Below are 21,208 nucleotides of genomic sequence, written 5' to 3'. Positions count from 1 at the left end.
TACATTCTTAACAAAGGGCCAAAAGCTACAGCCAATTCCTCTGTGTGTCAATATCCTCAAAAGCTAAATAAACTGGTCTTGATTTCTGCACTGCTGAAGCATACAGTACTGTAAATACCTCTAGACAAAGCCCATGAGAACAATGGAGGATTTAAGTCAAAGGGCGAAAAGTCACGTTGCCACTTTCTCCACATATTTAAGGGCATGCTACCTGAATTAACAGATGGTTTTATTCCAATCTTGAAGTTGAAATGAAGGCATTAAGAAATTCTGAGAATTGGAATGTGGTCATACAGGAATCAAGTGAATGGGGCAATGTTTTTACATTATGGTTGGTCTGAAAATGTCTTCTGCTCAATCTCCAGCCCCATTGACTTATATTCACAGAGAGAAGAGCCAGACAGTGCTGGGGCCAGGCGCGGGCGGTATGACTGGATTCCCATGTGGCCCTCACTCCGCACTGTAAAACAAAGAAAAGACACAAAAACGCACAACGCTCAAATATTTAGTCTGACTCAAGCTTAAGAGCTAAGAACTTTCTCTGCTTCTCCTGCAACTAGGGCAGGTTTTTTTCCACCACCATTTTAAATATACTAATCTGATCCACTTGTGTGACATCATCTGTTTGACAGGAAAGAGCCTATAGAACGCAACCATATTAATTCCTCTCATCTCTCACTCTGAGTTGACTATTCTATTGGCTCGTGCAATATATCATATATCTTAAATATATAAAATCTTAAATATATCTTAATATCTTAAAACAGCCAGAAAACCCAGTTCACAGTTATGTTGTTGTGCCGATATTCAAACGTCAATGACAACCTTTATTTTTCTCATCCTAAATATTGTGCACACTCTTCAACAGCATGCAAACCATTGCATAAAAGTCAATGTCTGTCACAGATTGAGCTGCTGGACGACACCAATTAAATTATTTTTCCAGATCACATTCAAAAAGTGATGTCATTTCAGTCCTGTCTCACTGGAACTCTCCCTGGCCCTTCACTCCTGTAACCGATCACTGCTAATCAAATCCTGTTCCCCAATAAACTGACAATACCTCAACGATATATCCATGGTAACCAATTGTTTTACAAGATGGTGGCGGGTTCCAACGGGCGAGGTCATTGGAGTGGGCAGATTAGTTCCACATGTACACTAAACAGAATTATAAACACAACATGTAAAGTGTTGGTCCCATGTTTCATGAGCTGAAATAAAAGATCTCAGTAATTTTCCATACGCACAAAATACTTAGTTCTCTCAAATTGTGTGCACAAATTTGTTTACATCCCTGTTAGTCAGCATTTCTCCTTTGCCAAGAGAATCCATTCACCTGATAGGTGTGGCATATCAAGAACCTGATTAAACAGCATGATCATTACACAGGTGCACCTTGTGCTGCGGACAATAAAAGGCCACTAAAATGTGCAGTTGTCACAACACAATGCCATAGATGTCTCAAGTTGAGGGAGCGTGCAATTGGCATGCTGACTGCCAGAGCTGTTGCCAAATAATTGAATGTTCATTTCTCTACCATAAGCAGTTTTAGAGAATTTGTCAGTACGTCCAACCGGCCTCACAACCGCAGACCACATTTATGGCGTGGTGTGGGCGAGCGGTTTGCTGATGTCAACATTGTGAACAGAGTGCCCCATGGTGACGGTGGGGTTATGGTATGGGCAGGCATAAGCTACGGACAACAAACACAATTGCATTTTATTGCATTTAATTTGAATGCACAGAGTTACCGTGATGAGATCCTGAAGCCCATTGTCGTGCCATTCATCCGCCGTCTTCACCTTAAGTTTCAGCATGATAACGCACGGCCCCATGTCGCAAGGATCTGTACACAATTCCTGAAAGCTGAAAACATCCCACTTCTTCCATGGCCTGCATACTCACCAGACATGTCACCAATTTAGCAAGTTTGGGATGCTCTGGATTGACGTATACGACAGCGCGTTCCAGTTTCTGCCAATATCCAGCAACTTCGTACAGCCTTTGAAGAGGAGTGGGACAACATTCCACAGGCCACAATCACCTGCCTGATCAACTCTATGCGAAGGAGATGAGTCGCGCTGCATGAGGCAAATGGTGGTCACACCAGATACTGACTGGTTTTCTCATCAACGCCCCTACCTTATTTGTAAGGTATCTGTACTCCCAGTCATGTGAAATCCATAAATTAGGGCCTAATTAATTTTTTGGAATTGACTGCAACTCAGTAAAACTGTTGCGTTTATATTTTTGTTCAGTATAAATTACTCAAACCGAGTTGGATGGAGAGAGACATTAGTCTGTATTGTGTAAACATAGGGGTGTAGGCCCTGGCTGATTGGTCTATGCTTACATCTGGCTAATATAGTCCAGTACATTACAAGAGGCAAAAAGTGGCCTAATAGCCACACTTAGCAGTATCTTCATAACCCCCCCTCAAGAGAAATCATGATTTGACAAGCTCTTCATCAGACAGTACACAGAGAACAGCGTCAGTGCGTCTGAGTGTGTGTGTATGAGCACGCCCGTGTGTGTGTCTCCCTGTTTGGTTGAGTGCTAATGCAGCCTTGCGTCACCCAGAGCAGTGTCTTCTCTCATTAGGAAGTAGTGTGGCGCCTAGAGCCGGGAGATAGGAGCTAACTCTCAGTGAATTAACATGAGGGGACGTCCATGGCCATGTGACTGTTAGCAAGGTTAGTGGTTTTGCGAATGCCAGGCAGTCAAAGGGCCATTTAAGGGACCATATGAAATGTGACTGGGGAAGAGCGATCGACGAGAGTGAAGAGAGAGACATGAGGCAAGATAGGGACAGAGAGGGCAAGCCTGGAGAGAAAACAGAAGAGGGGCGGAAAAGGGAGGGAAGGAGAAAGAGAACATCAAAGACTAGAGGGAGTGCCTGCAGAGGGCATGGGTAGCCCAACAGGGTGAGGGGGTGACAACGGGGAAAGGGGTGAGGGTGGTTGTGAGGGTTAACTTGTGTGCCTCCAGACATCTGCCAGTCAAATCATCGCTTGGTTGAACCCATGACCTCGATGAGATACTTCTCTACCAAATACTGATGTCATTCCTTAGAAATCAACAAGCAAACAAGGCTATCAAGCGCCCAAACGGTTACGTCTCGTCTTGTGCTCGCCCTGCAGCTAGCTCAGTCAGAACAGCACAGGCCCTTAGCGGAATAAAAAGAGCACAGAGAAAGATTGCCATATGAGAATACACATCCACTACAGTCTTGAATTGAGCTTTGATAAAGGTTTTTATCAAACAAAACCTCAATTTGTCTTAATAAAAAGTATTTAATACCTATTTCCACAAAACGCATCATCATGGTTGGTTTTATATACAACAATGGCATGCCTTTGAAGCTCCAGACCATTTCCGGAGACCTTCTCCCTTACCTCACCAACTCATCCTTGACCGCTGGCCATGTCCCTTCAGTCTTCAAGAGAGCGAGAGTTGCACTCCTCCTCAAAAAACCTACACTCAATCCCTCCGATGTCAACAACTACATACCAGTATCCCTTCTTTCTTTTCTCTCCGAAACTCTTGAGCGTGCCGTCTCTAGCCAACTCTCCTGCTATCTCTCTCAGAATGACCTTCCTGATCCAAACCAGTCAGGTTTCAAGACTGGTCATTCAACTGAGACTGCTCTTCTCTGTGTCACGGAGGCTCTCCGCACTGCTAAAGCTAACTCTCTATCCTTTGCTCTTATCCTTCTAGACCCATCTGCTGCTTTTGATACTGTGAACCATCAGATCCTCCTCTCCACCCTCTCCGAGTTGGGCATCTCCGGCGCTGCTCACTCTTGGATTGCGTCCTACCTGACAGGTCACTCCTACCAGGTGGCGTGGCGAGAATCTGTCTCCGCACCACGTGCTCTCACCACTGGTGTCCCCCAGGGCTCAGTTCTAGGCCCTCTCCTATTCTCTCTATACACCAAGTCACTTGGCTCTGTCATATCCTCACATGGTCTCTCCTATCATTGCTACGCAGACGACACACAATTCATTTTCTCCTTTCCCCCCTTCTGAGGTGGCGAATCGCATATCGCATGTCTGGCAGACATATCAGTGTGGATGTCGGATCACCACCTCAAGCTGAACCTCGGCAAGACGGAGTTGCTCTTCCTCCCGGGGAAGGACTTCCCGCTCCATGATCTCGCCATCACGGTTGACAACTCCATTGTGTCCTCCTCCCAGAGTGCAAAGAACCTTGGCGTGACCCTGGACAACACCCTGTCGTTCTCCGCTAACATCAAAGCGGTGACCTGATCCTGCAGGTTCATGCTCTACAACATTCGCAGAGTACGACCCTACCTTACACAGAAAGCGGCACAGGTCCTAATCCAGGCACTTGTCATCTCCCGTCTGGATTACTGCAACTCGCTGTTGGCTGGGCTCCCTGCCTGTGCCATTAAACCCCTACAACTTATCCAGAACGCTGCAGCCCGTCTGGTGTTCAACCTTCCCAAGTTCTATCATGTCACCCCGCTCCTCCGCACACTCCACTGGCTTCCAGTTGAGGCTCGCCTCTACTACAAGACCATGGTGCTTGCCTACGGAGCTGTGAAGGGAACGGCACCTCCTTACCTTCAGGCTGTGATCAGACCCTACACCCAAACAAGGGCACTACGTTCATCCACCTCTGGCCTGCTAGCCCCCCTACCTCTACGGAAGCACAGTTCCCGCTCAGCCCAGTCAAAGTTATTCGCTGCTCTGGCACCCCAATGGTGGAACAAGCTCCCCCACGACGCCAGGACAGCGGAGTCACTGACCACCTTCCGGAGACACTTGAAACCCTACCTCTTTAAGGAATACCTGGAATAGTATAAAAGTAATCCTTCTACCACCCCCATCCCCCACAAAAAAATGTAATAAAATAAAAAGTGGTTGTCCCACTGGCTATCATAAGTTGAATGCACCAATTTGTAAGTCGCTCTGGATAAGAGCGTCTGCTAAATGACGTAAATGTAAATGTAAGAGATCTGAGCCAAACATTCTCCATAACTAGAGCTGAAGAGACTTCCTGCATATCTCAGGAAGCTATTCATTAGAGAGGGCATGGAACCTTTTTCCTGTAGATAAGACTCCTCTCTATCCTAAAATCAGACATGACTAGAGAGAGAAGGCCGGGGCTCCATCTTCAAATGTCCAATCAAAATGACTATGATGATGGATAAATGTATGGAACCAATGGCAATGCCTTCCTTGAATTTGCCATACTTCAAGAACTGTCAAAAAAGACTCATCAGGATTTCCATTTGTAAATATGTTTTAAGGCTGTGAGTGTATGCATGGCATGGCCAACATGTGTATTGTGTTAATGTTTCATCACCTGAGTCACATTTTGAAGTGTTTTTACAGCACAGTGCGCAGGTGTTTTCATCACGTATTGTGTGTGTGAGATTGCCAGGAGATGTCTCATAGCTTCTAATTTTGGTGTGTAATTGTGGTGTTGCGTGTGGCAGAGATGGCAGCTCTGTCATTGTTCTGTCGGTCTACTCTCAGTGACAGATTCAGTGAATACATACAAACTGCATTTCTACTGTTCATGGAAGGAAAAAGAGGGCCCAATGGCTTTTCAAATGACAAGGCTGACAAGCTGGAATTCTGATAGTTTGTATGTGCATGACCCTCATGTGCATTGAGGACACATCTGGTGTGTGTGTGTGTGTGTGCGCGCGTGTGTGTACTCGCCTGTGAGTGACTTTCTTCCTAAAGATACATCTGTTGTATCATTTCTCAAAAGCGTACAGACATTAGAGCTCTCTTCATATAATGGCAGAGACACAGTGTACAGTAAAGTCTAACCATTCACACTATAATATCCCAGGAGTGGACTACACAACAGCTCTGTCTCACACTGACAACACTGAGTCCATGTGATGATACACACAAAGATCATAAGCCATGAACTTGAACAAGAGTCAAGACAGACAAACCATGCCATGAGGATCTATACATTATTGAGTAACAGCAACGATGTAATGCCAGTAATGCTTATGTGATACAGGAGGATGAAGCTGAGGTTGAGATTATGATTTGGAGAAGGTATGTTGATCCTACATCTATGCCTGAAGGCAACATCTTCCCGGAGCCATGTGAAGAGGCCCAGACCCACTGGACACAGACATCAGTTCAACGTCTAGTTTTGATTTATATTTGGTTGAGTCGTCAACTAACGTGAATTCAACATGAAATCAACAAAAAATGTCACCATGTCATTGGATTTAGTTAAAAATTTGGGTAAAAATAAAATAAAAAATGCCCTTACATCGATGGCTTTTTGCAAATCCAATCAGTTTTCCACATTGATTCAACGTCATCACATTGATTTTTTTGGTTGAAATGATGTGGACACAATGTTGACAACCAGTTTCTGCCCAGTGGGGAGCTTCTATAATAGACTGATGGATGACAGCAGAGCAGCCTATTCCAATATCCCACTGAACCATTTTACCTCACAGGCCTAACAGAGAGCCAGAGGACATGGATCCCACTTGAGCCTATATCCATTCTCTTCATATCCAGTGGATTTTCCATTCATTTGTCTCATCTAGCTTGGCTGGGTCGCCACCGGACCAGGTGTGAGCCTGAGTCGCAAGAATCTCAATGAAGATTGATAATAAACAGTGGTCTAAGTTGTATGGACTCCAATACACTTTGGTTTATACCAGAGCATAGCTGGGAGCTTTAGTAGTAGACAGTGGGAGAAGGTATAACTCACCTAGATAAAAAAAAACTCATTCTGATTGGCTGGGCCTGGCTCCCCAGTGGGTGGACCCGGCTCCCAAGTGGGTGGACCCATGGCTGCACCCCTGCCCAGTCATGTGAAATCCATAGATTAGGGCCTAATTAATTTTTTTCAATTGACTGATTTCCTTACATGAACTGTAACTCAGTAAAATCGTTGAAATTGGTGCATGTTGAGTTTATATTTTTGTTCAGTGTATAAGCTTGTTTTATTCCTTTGTTTGTAAACAAACACTGCATAGCCTCAAAACATGGTTAAAACTAGAGGATAACAGGTGACTGACATCTCTGCCTTTTTTGTTGAGTGCTTCTGCCTCAAATTAGTCCTTTTGGAAGTTTTTCCTTGGTAAGCCCTTCTCATGTTCAAGTAGTGAGTCATCATAGATAATACATTGTGGTGTGAAAACCAAATAATTTGCTTGTCATAAACTGCATTTATGGACCACAATTACTGGTACACATCAAGAGTTGAGACGTTTGTCTCTCCCAAGTTTTCTAAAGAAATAGTGGTCATATTCATAATATTGACGTAGTGATTCATGCATAACATGGCCTGAGAATTAAATCAAAGGATATTATGAAGCCCAACAAAAATGTAATAAGTGCCATATTCTGCACTTAAAAAATATGAACTATAGTAAAGTTTGTGTTTCTTACGGTACTTATTGTGAATGGAGGCTTTGGCTGACCACCAAACATCTCCGACACGTATACCTACTCACCTCTCCTAGTTCTATTGTCCACCCAGGACTCAGGGCCCACAGAGCCAGGACTCCCATCACAGAGCAGCTGACAGATTATGATAACACACCCACACTCCCTCTCTATTTCATAAGCACACACAGTAGAACCCTCGGTGGTGACCCCCGCCTCGCCCTGAAATGTGTGTATTAATGCTGAGAAGCAGGTCAAGCATTCTGAAAGTGCAGTAAAGTGAAATAATTGTCACACTGATTTACCCAGACGGTTTAGGGCTTACCACTCAGCTACACCCCCACATCTAAAGGCCCCACCCTCCGGCCCAGTACCATGACAAAAGCCCCCATTTCAAAGGCAATGGACCCCGATCAGAGGGGAGGAATCCCTGTTTATGACTGACGGGCCCTGGGATGGTCAGCAACAGTATGATTCGTGCCCTGGCTAACGAAGGACCTCTGATGAGACTGTGTGTGGTGGTTGAAAGTCCCTTTGGGTTTGAAATATGAGTACTGGCTCCAGGACCTGAAGACCATCTGAAGACCGAAAGCCTCGGAGTAATACATGGAACCAATGAGCACATTGAGTAGGATCACTGTATTGTGGGGATACAATATGGTCCTCTGTATCTCTCCCCTTACCTTTTATGTAACAAGGTCATTTCACTAAAAGAGCAATACTGGTTGTGTCACCTGACCTGGATTTAATTAGAAGATCTGTCTCTATGTTCCATTCACAGCCATTGTAGATATCTACAGATGTACCTAATGAGTGGTGGAATCCCCCCCAAAATTGCAGCACAAATATCTGTTTGTCGTTTTGATCATATTGATACATTAAGAGTGCCTATGCACATGGTGGAATCAATAAGTACTTTTCAGGTCAACAGCTCTTCCTTTTGTGTGCATGGCAATGGGCTTTTAGAGGGGAGGACAAAAAGGCTGAAAAGGGTAAAGAGACAAATTGTTCATTCCTTGCCCCTGCTCTTTTCACGTTGTGACCGAGTGGCCCAGAGAGGAGGTGCGAGGGGGGCACTTAGTACCAAACCCCAAGTCTACTGGAGTGTCTGCTGACCTTTTCATGTGTTCCAGGGACACAGGCCTGAGCAGGGAGGCAAATGCTGTTAGCACACCATACTGGGGCGGGGGGTTAGGGCAAAGGTTTATGTTTTTAAGCCCAGTGGCAAATGTGAAGCTGCCTACAAAGATGACAGCTTCAGACATAACATCCTCCTATCAGAAATGATATGCATAGACCTATAGAATGGGTTGTGATTCAGAAATAGCTGGATACAGTGAGGGATAGGCAGTGACAGCTAAGGTCTATGTTAGACAGCAGCAGAGAAATCAAATGCATCTCAATTAAGCTTAATTAACCTCCTCATTAAGTGGAAGTGGTATGATTTATTGGGTATTGTTGATATGAAAAATGGGGTCACCCAAGGATGGTAGTGACCCACATTTGGGGGGGGGGGTTCTTCCCCAGTTGATCCCCAAAACCCCCTGGGCAGCCCACCTCATTGGTTCATTACCCGTGGTAAACACGCTTCTCCCCCTGCCAGTCTGTAGCGTCTGCAGCCAGCCCTGGTAAATACCATAGGCCAGATTCCTCCACAGCCCCAGACTCGTATATCGCTCTGCACTCTATCCATCTGTCTGTAGGGTAAACCCATGCCTCTTTGTTTGCCATGTCTACTCTACCCTCCTCCCTATGCCACTTATGGTTTGCAGCCAGGAAGCAACTAACCAACCAATAAGAGGGAAGCTTTTTGGGACCTTGACACACCTTATAAGTGCATAGTCATGCCCATGGGCCATCTATTGAGCGGAAATGTGCATAGCCACATAGGCCTACAGTACACACACTATGCCATACTAGACTGAGACAAAGGACTCCTTTCTTTGTCCTAACTGGTCTAGGCCTATGGTCCCTTGCCATTCAATCATTTGCATACAAACCAGTGCTGGCTGGTTCTCCTTTCTACCTGCAAGCATTTTAACACCATCACAAAGGTAGTCTCCTTTCACTTTGGGTTGAGGCCAGGAGCCATATTTCATGTGACAGTGCAACAGAGGTGAGAAATGTATTGTTACAATGTGTGCATCTCAAGCTGTTCTCTGGGCTAAAACCTGCCAAATATATAAAGCTCACCAGCCTCACCTGGTTTAATGTAGGGCCTACTTTTTTTATTTACCTCAGGGTGGTGGACGCAGGCTGAAGGGCAAAGTTGTTGTATGGTTTACTACATTACCTATGCCGTCCCGAAAAGCTGTCACTTACCATTATTCGGTTCCATTGCAAGGCTCGCGCTGTCCTCAGGCACGGGGTTTGGAATACTGCAGCTGTGCACAAATCGAAGTGATGTCTCCTCAGCCCCACTGCTGTGCATCAATGAATGTATACTGCGGGAATAAAACAAAAATGTCAATATTTACTAAATCAATCTGACACTAAATCAACTGAGTAGCTTAGCTGTTTCTCCAAAAATGTAGCTAGGCTAGTGGTAAGTTAAGTTCAGAAATATGTTAGTGTGACCTACTGGACTATAGTAGCCACAAGAAATACATTAAGCCTTTAAGTACTACTGAATACTAGCCTGACCTTGAACGCTCTCAAATGCAATCACACACAGACTATTGGGGATGTTAGGCCACTAGTGGCAAAAGCCTTAAGGCCTACTACTTAAAAAGTTATTTCAAATGCAAGTTAAAATACTAACAACAGCCATGGAATTGTCTCTACAAAAGACATGAAAATTGCCAGTTGGTCACAATAATGACATTTAAACAAATCTACAGACATTAGATCAATTTGGGCAACTTACATGTAAAACTCCTTTCAAACTCTCCTTTCTCACTCTCTGCTCCAAAGCACTTGTTTCACCTATAGGCAATAACATTTACATGATTAACATATACATACAACAAATTTAAATAATATTGATCATTTAAAATAAAAAGTTTAGAATAAGGACACTTTCAAACACTGAAAAATGTAATGACACCAAAGAGACATGGACACATGCTGTAGGCACCATAGCGGTCTTCTCAAAATGGCTGATTGCAGTTGCGTTTTAAAGGGATAGCGGTAATTCATTTAACCCTTTTATTATCGCCCCATAGGTCCCACCTGTTACATTAGTTTCAGTACATTTTACATTTAAGTCATTTAGCAGACGCTCTTATCCAGAGCGACTTACAGTTAGTGAGTGCATACATTTTTCATACAGTAAAGGTTGAAAAAAAAAACGATGCATGATCTGAGTTCAAAACAGTGTCTTATCTGTAGACTAGCCTACAAACATATTTAAAATGCAGGGAGTTGTCATCATCATGCACTTACCTGTGCATGTGAGGGTGTTCTGTAGCCTACCTGTGTGGATCACAGGATTCACAGACTGCATCAAAGTGCAGGGTTCAGGCGGCAGGTCAAGGAATGCTATGCTATGGCGCCACCAAGTGGGGATTATTTTGTTCTGCAGCCTTTTCCATCCTCTCCCGCCATCTGCTCGTGCGTGCATGTATAAGCACGTGACATATTTGGAGCGGAAAAGGAGTTTACCAGAATTCTTTCGATTGATAATTTGTGGAGTGCACAGGAGTCGTCAATTAAAAAATGTCGAACAGATCGTCTCAAGCCTGAATTGTAAAATATGCGTATAGCTTACACTCTACCAGGTAAATTGTTATAATTATCCTTTCCCAGTCTTGTTGTTTAGAGTTGTAGCTACCTGTCATTGCACACCTGTTGTAATTTCGGTTCACGTTTTAATGAGGTAGCTATCCATCTACCCAATATACCTAGCTAGTGAAGTTAGCTAGCTACGGTCCATTTTCTGAAGTAAACAGGCACACTATGTACAGTGTAATGCACAAAATGACAAGTTTGAGAAGGTTTACATCTTGTTGATTTGAACTAAGGTTATCGGAGTTTGGTCCAGACACGTCACGTCACGTCTGCATGCCAAACTTGCACGCGCTAACGTTACAGTAGGGTTTCACAGTATGAGTCAAAATAGCCATAAACCTAGCGGTCAAACAAGGAAATGGTTCCAATCGTTTTTCCACCATTTATTTTTCCCGAAGGGGATTTTAGAAACACTTAAAATAAGGGCTGTGTTTTGTGTAAACGTGACGTTTTGATAACCGTGTACGTCTCTCTAAGACCAGGTGACTTATCAATATATTCGCCCGTATTTAACCCCCCAAAAATGAAATGCAAATTAGCTGCTAATGTGGCTATCATAAAGAACTTAAAATGCCATGATCATCTGGACTAGACTGCGAATCGAGGCAAAGGTAAGAATCTATGGATTAACTATCTAATGTTAGCTAAATTTAGGAATGAATAAATTGGCAATTTCTTTAAATTGACAATTATGTGCACTGTCTTGTGCAAGTTTTAAATTGACACAGTACCAGTTAGCAAAGGTGTCAGCTAGATATGATGTGCTGGAGCTTGCAGGGATTTGTAGTCTTGCATGATGTCTACTTTGATGCTAATTGGCATTTTCAAATCTGAGCGTAAATAGAGCTGAATATATTGATAAAAGTCAACTTGTCTGAGAGAGAGTTACATGGTTATCAAAATGTCATGCCAGGGTAAGCCTACATGAAACACAGCCCTTATTTGAAGTGTTTCAAAAATTATCTTTTGGGGAAAATGATTGGAACCATTTCCCTGTTTGACCGCTAGGTATTATGACACCTCCACTGTGGGGCTCTATGGCCTGCCAAGACATTTGTACTGGACCATTATGGCACAGGACAAAATGGGGTTGCTAGATAAAGCACCTCCTTCCCCCAACCTCAACAAACTGCACAAAGTGTCATAAGATACAGTTGAAGTCGGAAGTTTACATACACCTTAGCCAAATACAATTTAAACTCAGTTTTTCACAATTCCTGACATTTAATCCTAGTAGAAATTCCCTGTCTTAGGTCAGTTAGGATCACCACTTTATTTTAAGAATGTGAAATGTCAGAATAATAGTAGAGAGAATTATTTATTTCAGCTTTATTTCTTTCATCACATTCCCAGTGGGTCAGAAGTTTACATACACTCAATTAGTATTTGGTAGCATTGCCTTTAAATTGTTTAACTTGGGTCCACCAGCTTCCCACAATAAGTTGGGTGAATTTTGGCCCATTCCTCCTGACAGAGCTGGTGTAACTGAGTCAGGTTTGTAGGCCTCCTTGCTCGCACATGCTTTTTTAGTTCTGCCCACAAATTTTCTATAGGATTGAGGTCAGGGCTTTGTAATGGCCACTCCGATACATTGACTTTGCTGTCCTTTAGCCATTTTGCCACAACTTTGGAAGTATGCTTGGGGTCATTGTCCATTTGGAAGACCCATTTGCGACCAAGCTTTAACTTCCTGACTGATGTCTTGAGATGTTGCTTCAATATATCCACATAATTTTCCTTCCTCATGATGCCATCTATTTTGTGAAGTGCACCAGTCCCTCCTGCAGCAAAGCACCCCCACAGCCTGATGCTGCCACCCCTGTGCTTCACGGTTGGGATGGTATTCTTCGGTTTGCAAGTACCCCCTTTTTTCCTCCAAACATAACAATGGTCATTTTGGCCAAACAGTTCTATTTTTGTTTCATCAGACCAGAGGACCCTTCTCCAAAAAGTATGATCTTTGTCCCCATGTGCATTTGCAAACCGTAGTCTGGCTTTTTTATAGCGGTTTTGGAGCAGTGGCTTCTTCCTTGCTGAGCGGCCTTTCAGGTTATGTCGATATAGGACTCGTTTTACTGTGGATATAGATATTTTTGTACCTGTTTCCTCCAGCATCTTCACAATGTCCTTTGATGTTGTTCTGGGATTGATTTGCACTTTTCGCACCAAAGTACGTTCATCTCTAGGAGACAGAACGCGTCTCCTTCCTGAGCGGTATGATGGCTGCGTGGTCCCATGGTGTTTATACTTGCGTACTATTGTTTGTACAGATGAACGTGGTACCTTCAGGCGTTTGGAAATTGCTCCCAAGGATGAACCAGACTTGTGGAGGTCTACAATTTTTTTTCTGAGGTCTTGGCTGATTTTCTTTAGATTTTCCCATGATGTCAAGCAAATAGGCACTGAGTTTGAAGGTAGGCCTTGAAATACATCCACAGGTACACCTCCAATTGACTCAAATGATGTCAATTAGCCTATCAGAAGCTTCTAAAGCCATGACATCATTTTCTGGAATTTTCCAAGCTGTTTAAAGGCACAGTCAACTTAGTGTATGTAAACTTCTGACCCACTGGAATTGTGATACAGTGAAATAATCTGTCTGTAAACAATTGTTGGAAAAACAAGTTTTAATGATTCCAACCTAAGTGTATGTAAACTTCCGACTTCAACTGTATGTTTTTTAAATGTCATATTTCTTTTTATAGGACAATCGTTGTCAATGACCTGTGTTCCCACATCTTCTGCACACTACCTGTCTGCGCTCGCTGGAGTTCAACAATGTAATTCTGGAACCTGAATGCAAGGTACAGTACAGTACTGGCACCTGATGTCTGCCATACAACACTACATTAAATTGATGTTCACATACATAGTATTTCAAAAGGGGAGAGGCTGGAAATGCAATGGTGAATGTATACACTTCTTTGTATGTCTATGGGCCCTGTATTTTCACATTTACAGTAACCTATGTCAATGCCAATTTATACTACTTACCGGCAGGCTACTTGGCTGCAGTGTGAATGAGTAGTGTAGTTGTAATATATGAAGTGGTGTCCTGCAGGTTGAGTCCACTCTTCCATAAGGAGGGGTGGAGGGAATGCAGGTGGACAGCATGATCATCTGCCTCATCTACACTGCCAAAATGAACAAAATGAAAAGGTATACAACGATTTATTTCACACACTCAAAGTCCAGGTAGCAGATAATGGACCCTAACAGATATTTATATAGTTGGTGGTGTATATTAACTAATATACATGGGTTCTAACTTTAAATGATTTGTTAGTTTACAATTGTATAATTTATGCTCCCCACATATAAAAACCACAAAGACTGCCAGAAAACCCAGAACGCAAGATCGTAATTTCTATGACTCATTTACTTTACATTTACGTCATTTAGCAGACGCTCTTATCCAGAGCGACTTACAAATTGGTGCATTCACCGTATAGCCAGTGGGATAACCACTTTACAATGTTTTTTTTTTTTGGTGGGTTAAGGGGGGGGGGGTTAGAAGGATTACTTTATCCTATCCCAGGTGTTCCTTAAAGAGGTGGGGTTTCAAATGTCTCCGGAAGGTGGAGAGTGACTCTGCTGTCCTGGCGTCGTGAGGGAGCTTGTTCCACCATTGGGGTGCCAGAGCAGCGAACAGTTTTGACTGGGCTGAGCGGGAACTGTGCTTCAGCAGAGGTAAGAGAGCCAGCAGGCCAGAGGTGGATGAACTCAATGCCCTCGTTTGGGTGTAGGGACTGATCAGAGCCTGAAGGTACGGAGGTGCCGTTCCCCTCACAGCTCCGTAGGCAAGCACCATGGTCTTGTAGCAGATGCAAGCTTCAACTGGAAGCCAGTGTAGTGTGCGGAGGAGCGGGGTGACGTGAGAGAACTTGGGAAGGTTGAACACCAGACGGGCTGCGGCATTCTGGATGAGTTGTAGGGGTTTAATGGCACAGGCAGGGAGCCCAGCCAACAGCGAGTTGCAGTAATCCAGACGGGAGATGACAAGTGCCTGGATTAGGACCTGTGCCGCTTCCTGTGTAAGGCAGGGTCGTACTCCGAATGTTGTAGAGCATGAACCTGCAGGATCGGGTCACCGCCTTGATGTTAGCAGAGAACGACAGGGTGTTGTCCAGGGTCACGCCAAGGCTCTTCGCACTCTGGGAGGAGGACACAACGGAGTTGTCAACCGTGATGGCGAGATCATGGAACGGGCAGTCCTTCCCCGGGAGGAAGAGCAGCTCCGTCTTGCCAATGTTCAGCTTGAGGTGGTGATCCGTCATCCATACTGATATGTCTGCCAGACATGCAGAGATGCGATTCGCCACCTGGTTATCAGAATGGGGAAAGGAGAAGATTAGTTGTGTGTCGTCTGCGTAGCAATGATAGGAGAGGCCATGTGAGGATATGACAGAGCCAAGTGACTTGGTGTATAGCGAGAATAGGAGAGGGCCTAGAACTGAGCCCTGGGGGACACCAGTGGTGAGAGCACGGGGTGCGGAGACAGCTTCTCGCCACGCCACTTGGTAGGAGCGACCGGTCAGGTAGGACGCGATCCAAGAGTGAGCCGCGCCGGAGATGCCCAGCTCGGAGAGGGTGGAGAGGAGGATCTGATGGTTCACAGTATCAAAGGCAGCAGACAGGTCTAGAAGGACAAGAGCAGAGGATATAGAGTTAGCTTTAGCAGTGCGGAGAGCCTCCGTGACACAGAGAAGAGCAGTCTCAGTTGAATGACCAGTCTTGAAACCTGACTGGTTTGGATCAAGAAGGTAATTCTGAGAGAGATGGCAAGAGAGTTGGCTAAAGACGGCACGCTCAACAGTTTTGGAGAGAAAAGAAAGAAGGGATACTGGTCTGTAGTTGTTGACATCAGAGGGATCGAGTGTTGGTTTTTTGAGAAGGGGTGCAACTCTCGCTCCTTGAAGACGGAAGGGACATAGCCAGCGGTCAAGGATGAGTTGATCAGCGAGGTGAGGTAAGGGAGAATGTCACCCGAGATGGTCTGGAGAAGAGAGGAGGGGATAGGGTCAAGCGGGCAGGTTGTTGGGCGGCCGGCCGTCACAAGTCGCAAGATTTTATCTGGAGAGAGAGGGGAGAAAGAAGTGGGGGGGAATGTAGCCTGTCTTTTTGTTTTTGTCTCCCCACTTTGGTTCTGAAATCACCATCACCCACTAATTAACTTGTCATTTTTGCAGTGAAGTGTTTGAGCTAGTAATGTATCAATATTTATTGTTTATAAATTAGTTATGATATATATATATATATATATAGCTCAACTTTGGATTTCACCCCATCACAAAATCAAATGGTTTTGATGTTTTTACGGAGAGATCCTCTCCTCTTGCTTCAGCCATGCAGTGCGCCTGGCAAAAGTGATTGCTCGTTAAGAAATGATCAACCCTGTATATCTAAAAATGACAAACTATTGCTGATGGTGAACCTTAACAATAAAAATAAAATATATTGTAAGCCCTGTTCAGCAGGTATAGCCAGATGAGTTGTCTCCTGTAGCTTACTTTTATTCCAGTATTCTCTATTTGCACATCATCTCTTGCACATCTATCATTCCAGTGTTAATACTAATTGTAATTATTTTGCACTATAGCCTATTTATTGCCTTACCTCCATAACTTGCTACATTTGCACACACTGTATATATATCTTTTCTGTTGTATTTTTTACTTTGTTTTGTTTTACCCCATATGTAACTCTGTGTTGTTTTTATCGCACTGCTTTGCTTTATCTTGGCCAGGTCGCAGTTGTAAATGAGAACTTGTTCTCAACTGGCTTACCTGGTTAAATAAAGGTGAAATAAAATAAAAATAAATAAAAGAACACAATATTCAACATCGCATAGATAACAATAACCTAGCAAATTACATAGGTTGTCACTCAACTAATAAAGCTTAATATCACACAAGCCATTTTAGCATTTGAATGCTGAAGGTGCAGTACAGATCAGGAACAAGATTAGGAACAGGCCACATACCTCACGAAACTGGGCACAGTGCATGCTAGCAGATCCCCCATAGACTTAGTCATTGTGCTAACGCTAGTTAGCATTGGCTCGCAAAACTACCTTTAACTTCCTTCACACTGGACAGAGACATAAAAATGGTATCCACTAATTCATCTGAATCTGGGGAAGTAGATGAAGGGCCTCATTGCCAAAATACCGAAGTATCCCTTTAATGTGTATTGGGCTTGACCATAATGGCTTTAATCAGGGCTGATCAAATAGTGAGTGGATGTTCCCATTCCTTACTATGGCTATTATTTTTCCTGATGTGTGAAGTGTAATTCCTGCATTGTCAGGAAGGGGGCGCTGGTGGCGGAGTGGAGGCGAGGATGAGGGCCCTGGACACGGCCATGCAGAAGGCCAAGCAGGTCGGACAGCACCCCTCCCTGAAGAGCTACTGCGACCTGGAACAGGTACGCACACGCTCTAAACTGCACCTCCTGGTTGTCGTGGCACTTCAAGGAAGACGATGTGTGTTTATGTTGAACAGTTGCTGACTGTATGTCCAGTCGTTTGACCTGAAGGGCTGAGGTGAGTCAATAAAGTTGACCTGAATTACAATTTGAACGCCCATAGCTATGTGGACTGACCTGAACTCTGCTACTGTAGTTTGAACTCACATCTGACCTAAGGCGCGTGTGTGTGTGTGTGTGTTAGCTGTATAGTTCAGCAAGATGAGCTGGTTAGGAGTCTGAAGGTGTGTCTGAAGATCAACATTGGGAATGCCAAGATGTAAGTCCTGTAATTGACAACAGATATATTATTATTTTTATTTATTTTTTACATGGTTTAAGTGCCTTTTGACCTCTACCTTTCTCTGTCAGACAGAGGAGCCGGTCCACATAGGAGAGCGAGAGGCCCCAACAGCAGGCAGTGCCCAACAGGAATGATGAGACCTCCCCCATCCAGCACCAGGGAGCCTGTTCCCCTCTCCAGGAGCAGGTAAGCTTGAGGATGACTACGCCTACCCGGGGCCCCTCTCTGGCCCTCGCCCCTTCCCCAGATCCAGCCCCATCTCAGACTCCAGACCCAACGTCATCATGGAGGAGATTGAACAAGGAGGAGGAGACAAAGGGAATTTAAAATCCAGCCATCAACTCACCACAGCCTCATCCAAAAAAGGTTAGTGACAATGTCACAGCAACATTTGGAGCAGGGGTCGGCAACAAGTTTTTTATTTATTTTGGCCCCCCAAAAGATTGTAGTTTTAAAATATATATATATATCTGTTAGGATTTTATTTAAAAACAGGCTGTAAAATCACCAGAAATTCAGCTCAAAATTATTTTAATTCAGGAAATCTGTTCCCAAGTAGTCCTACAAATAAAAAGAGACGTGATTGTCTCAATGTAATCAAGGTATGAAATTATTCATTTTCAAATACAATCTGTTTTTGAGTTTACTTGTGGTCTATTTGCAATGTACAAATTATTATAATTATGTTCTGGCCCCCCGACCATCCGCTTGGACAAATATCGGCCCGCGGCCGAATTTAGTTGCCTACCCCTGGTGTAGAGCGCATGGCAGTCTGCTGAGGTAAACCGCATCCCATTACCCAGAGAATAATAATGGTTTTTCTTGGTTCCTGGTTGTAGTTATCCCAGCACACCTGTCTGAGCTGCAGCAGGCCACTGAGAGCCCAAAGGAACAGTAAGAAGATCCAGGAGGACCTCCCACCTGTCAGTCAGGGCAAAGGTAGAGGAGAGACGTATGTCTAGTCTGGATGCTGTTGATCTATATTTCACATGACAACATACACAACAATTTATCTCTTGCACTGTCTCGCCCTCTCAGACCTGCGAGCAGTCGCTCCACCTGGACAGCCACAACGTGAATTAATCTCCTAATACCCGACAGGAGCCATGGCCATCATGACCATCAAGGTGACGCCACATCACACACCACACTGTTGACAGTCTGTCACCTCACTGTTGAGTGTTGTCGCATATTTCACCATCCATGATTTAACACGAGTCTCTCTGTACTAACCTTTTCCTCTCCTCTCTAAGAGAACACAGAGCAGCGTCTGGTGCCGGTCTCCAACCGGGCTGGGAAAGACGTCGGCATCGCAGACTTCCTGGTTAGTGAGGACTTCGCCCTGAAAGAGAGGAGGCCACGGTGAGTAACAGAACTCTGTGTGGATGTATGTTTGTGTTTACAGTTGAGTAGAAGATGTTTCCTAGGACCCATGTCTATCTACTGGCTCTACTTATCTGCCCTCTCTCTGTCCCCGTGTCCTGTGCCATGCTTAAACTAGAGGAATTCTCCAACTCTGACTCCAAGGGCCATCAAAACGGGACACCTGACCCAGAAAACCAGACCCCCTTCCTCTGACCGGTTAGTCTCTACCCCTCCCAAGCCGGTTACAGCTCATGAAGTACGCTTCATCACATTCTCACCTCCGTCTCCAGGCTTCTCACCTACATCTTCGTTGTCGTTCAGGGGACGCGCTGCTGCTCTAACTGGCAAACTGCCTTTCCACTCTGATGCTGTAAGTAGCAAGTTGGTTGTCTCTTCTCTCCACTCGCGTGCTGCATTCTGTTGTTATGTGAACGACTGGCTGAGCCAGGCTCGAGCCTTGGATACAGACAGTATTGCTCCACGCGCGCATCACTTGTTCGCTTACAGACCGTAATGTTAGACAAGCCCCCCCCCCAAAAAAAAAAATAACTGTTGCTCATCTGATCTACACAAGTCACGTAGGTTACCTATTTTGGAATTTAAAAGAGCGAATTCCGCCGAAAGGTTACTAGTTTGCATTCCTGGGACTCTCTGGATGGGATGATGCTCAGCAGGATCATGGTTCACCACCAACATGGCTCTGTAGACCAGGTTGTTGCAGGAGTGAGGGTTGGGTATGTTGTTTTAACATTACCCTGGTTTTAGTCCTTCCTCTTTTTCTTCTAATAGTCATTGAACCAACACTATTGTCTAAATCCATCTGTGATTCTTCTAAGGAGCTGGTGTCATCTCACCTAGATCTAGAGGACTGGGAGATTGACAAAGAGGTACGTTTGTTATTCACAGTGCCATCTGCATGTAAGATATAGTTTAAAATTGCCAGTGTGCACACTGCCATATATACTGCCAATTACATGTATTTATTGAGTGTGAGATAGTCAGTCATTCCCACTGCTGTGCTATCTTGTCCTGTGTCCAGGGGTTGGATGACCCAAAGCCAGTACTGAGGGTGTTCTCCTACCCTGACCTGCCTGAGAAAGGAGAACTCTTCCGGGTCCAGATCAAACACCTCCGAACCCCTAACGAGGTACTATCCCTAGCCTACCTTAAATCTGAAATTATTTTTTGTGCCTTTGTGTGACATTTTTCTCTACTGTGTGTGTTGGTGTTCCTGTACCCTCTAGAGGGCAGTAGTGGGGAGAGTCTGGAGGAAGCTCTGAAGAGTCCTTGACAGGATGGACCGTTTGGCCATGTTCTCGGACTTCACCATTGGTAAACCAAAACACTAGCAACAGCACTATCCATGGATTAAACTTCACACCTAACCCTTAATGCTTTTACGACAACATTTTCATAGGGTCTTGTGACAGGGACTTATAACAAGAGAACACTGCTAGTTGTAGTGGTAATGTGCTGACTTGTTGATCCTGTGTCTCCATCTCTCCAGAGTACAGTGATGGGAAGTACTACCAGGCCAAGCTGTTGGGCTTCGCTGGTCTGAACCTTGTCAAGGTCCTGGTCAGACACGTGGTCTTTGGGTCTGACGACACCCTGCCCACACAGACCTCACTGTGGGCCCGATCATAACTGAAGATTGGAGCATAAGTCAATCCCATCGATATGCAAAAGTTTGAGTTACGGGAAGGAATAAGGTGGCTTTTTCCCCTTCCAATTAATCTTTAGTCCGTTTTCACAAACTCAACCATTACGAAACAAATACGCAAAAGTAAAACCCGGCCCATCAGTTCCCTTGTAAGGCCATCAAGGTGCGAGTGGCGGGCTTCAGACTGCCTGAAAGATTGAAGTACTTTGTGATTCAACATTTTATTTTAAGTTCAGTTTTTTTTGTTGCAGAATGTGTAAGAATGTGTAAAGAAGC

The 21,208-nt window shown here is 44.4% G+C and overlaps 2 long non-coding RNA genes across 17 annotated transcripts; one reads left to right on the top strand and one right to left on the bottom strand.

Annotated features, from left to right (window-relative positions):
- Positions 1-268: 268 nt before the first annotated feature.
- LOC121572824 lies at positions 269-10,332 on the bottom strand. Its single transcript, XR_006001920.1, has 3 exons — positions 10,273-10,332; positions 9,729-9,850; positions 269-460 (listed from the first exon to the last, which is right to left on the bottom strand). It is a non-coding gene; the product is annotated as an uncharacterized LOC121572824 (long non-coding RNA).
- A 515-nt stretch (positions 10,333-10,847) lies between these two features.
- On the top strand, positions 10,848-21,103 carry LOC121571676. 16 transcript variants are annotated; one of them, XR_006001747.2, is made up of 14 exons: positions 10,853-11,125; positions 13,841-13,939; positions 14,197-14,294; positions 17,445-17,679; positions 17,806-17,880; positions 17,973-18,270; positions 18,744-18,843; positions 18,943-19,031; positions 19,158-19,485; positions 19,591-19,639; positions 19,894-20,156; positions 20,309-20,416; positions 20,514-20,601; positions 20,777-21,103. It is a non-coding gene; the product is annotated as an uncharacterized LOC121571676 (long non-coding RNA). The 16 variants fall into 16 exon arrangements; XR_006658016.1 differs by having other exon boundaries at positions 10,854-11,125; positions 20,106-20,156; XR_006001751.2 differs by having other exon boundaries at positions 10,854-11,125; positions 20,059-20,156.
- The last annotated feature ends 105 nt before the right edge of the window (positions 21,104-21,208 follow it).

Source organism: Coregonus clupeaformis, chromosome 40 (assembly GCF_020615455.1).
Source record: "Coregonus clupeaformis isolate EN_2021a chromosome 40, ASM2061545v1, whole genome shotgun sequence".
NCBI classification, from domain to species: domain Eukaryota; kingdom Metazoa; phylum Chordata; class Actinopteri; order Salmoniformes; family Salmonidae; genus Coregonus; species Coregonus clupeaformis.
The sequence above is the reverse complement of the archived record's forward strand: the minus strand, read 5'-3'. Positions and strand labels throughout refer to the sequence as shown.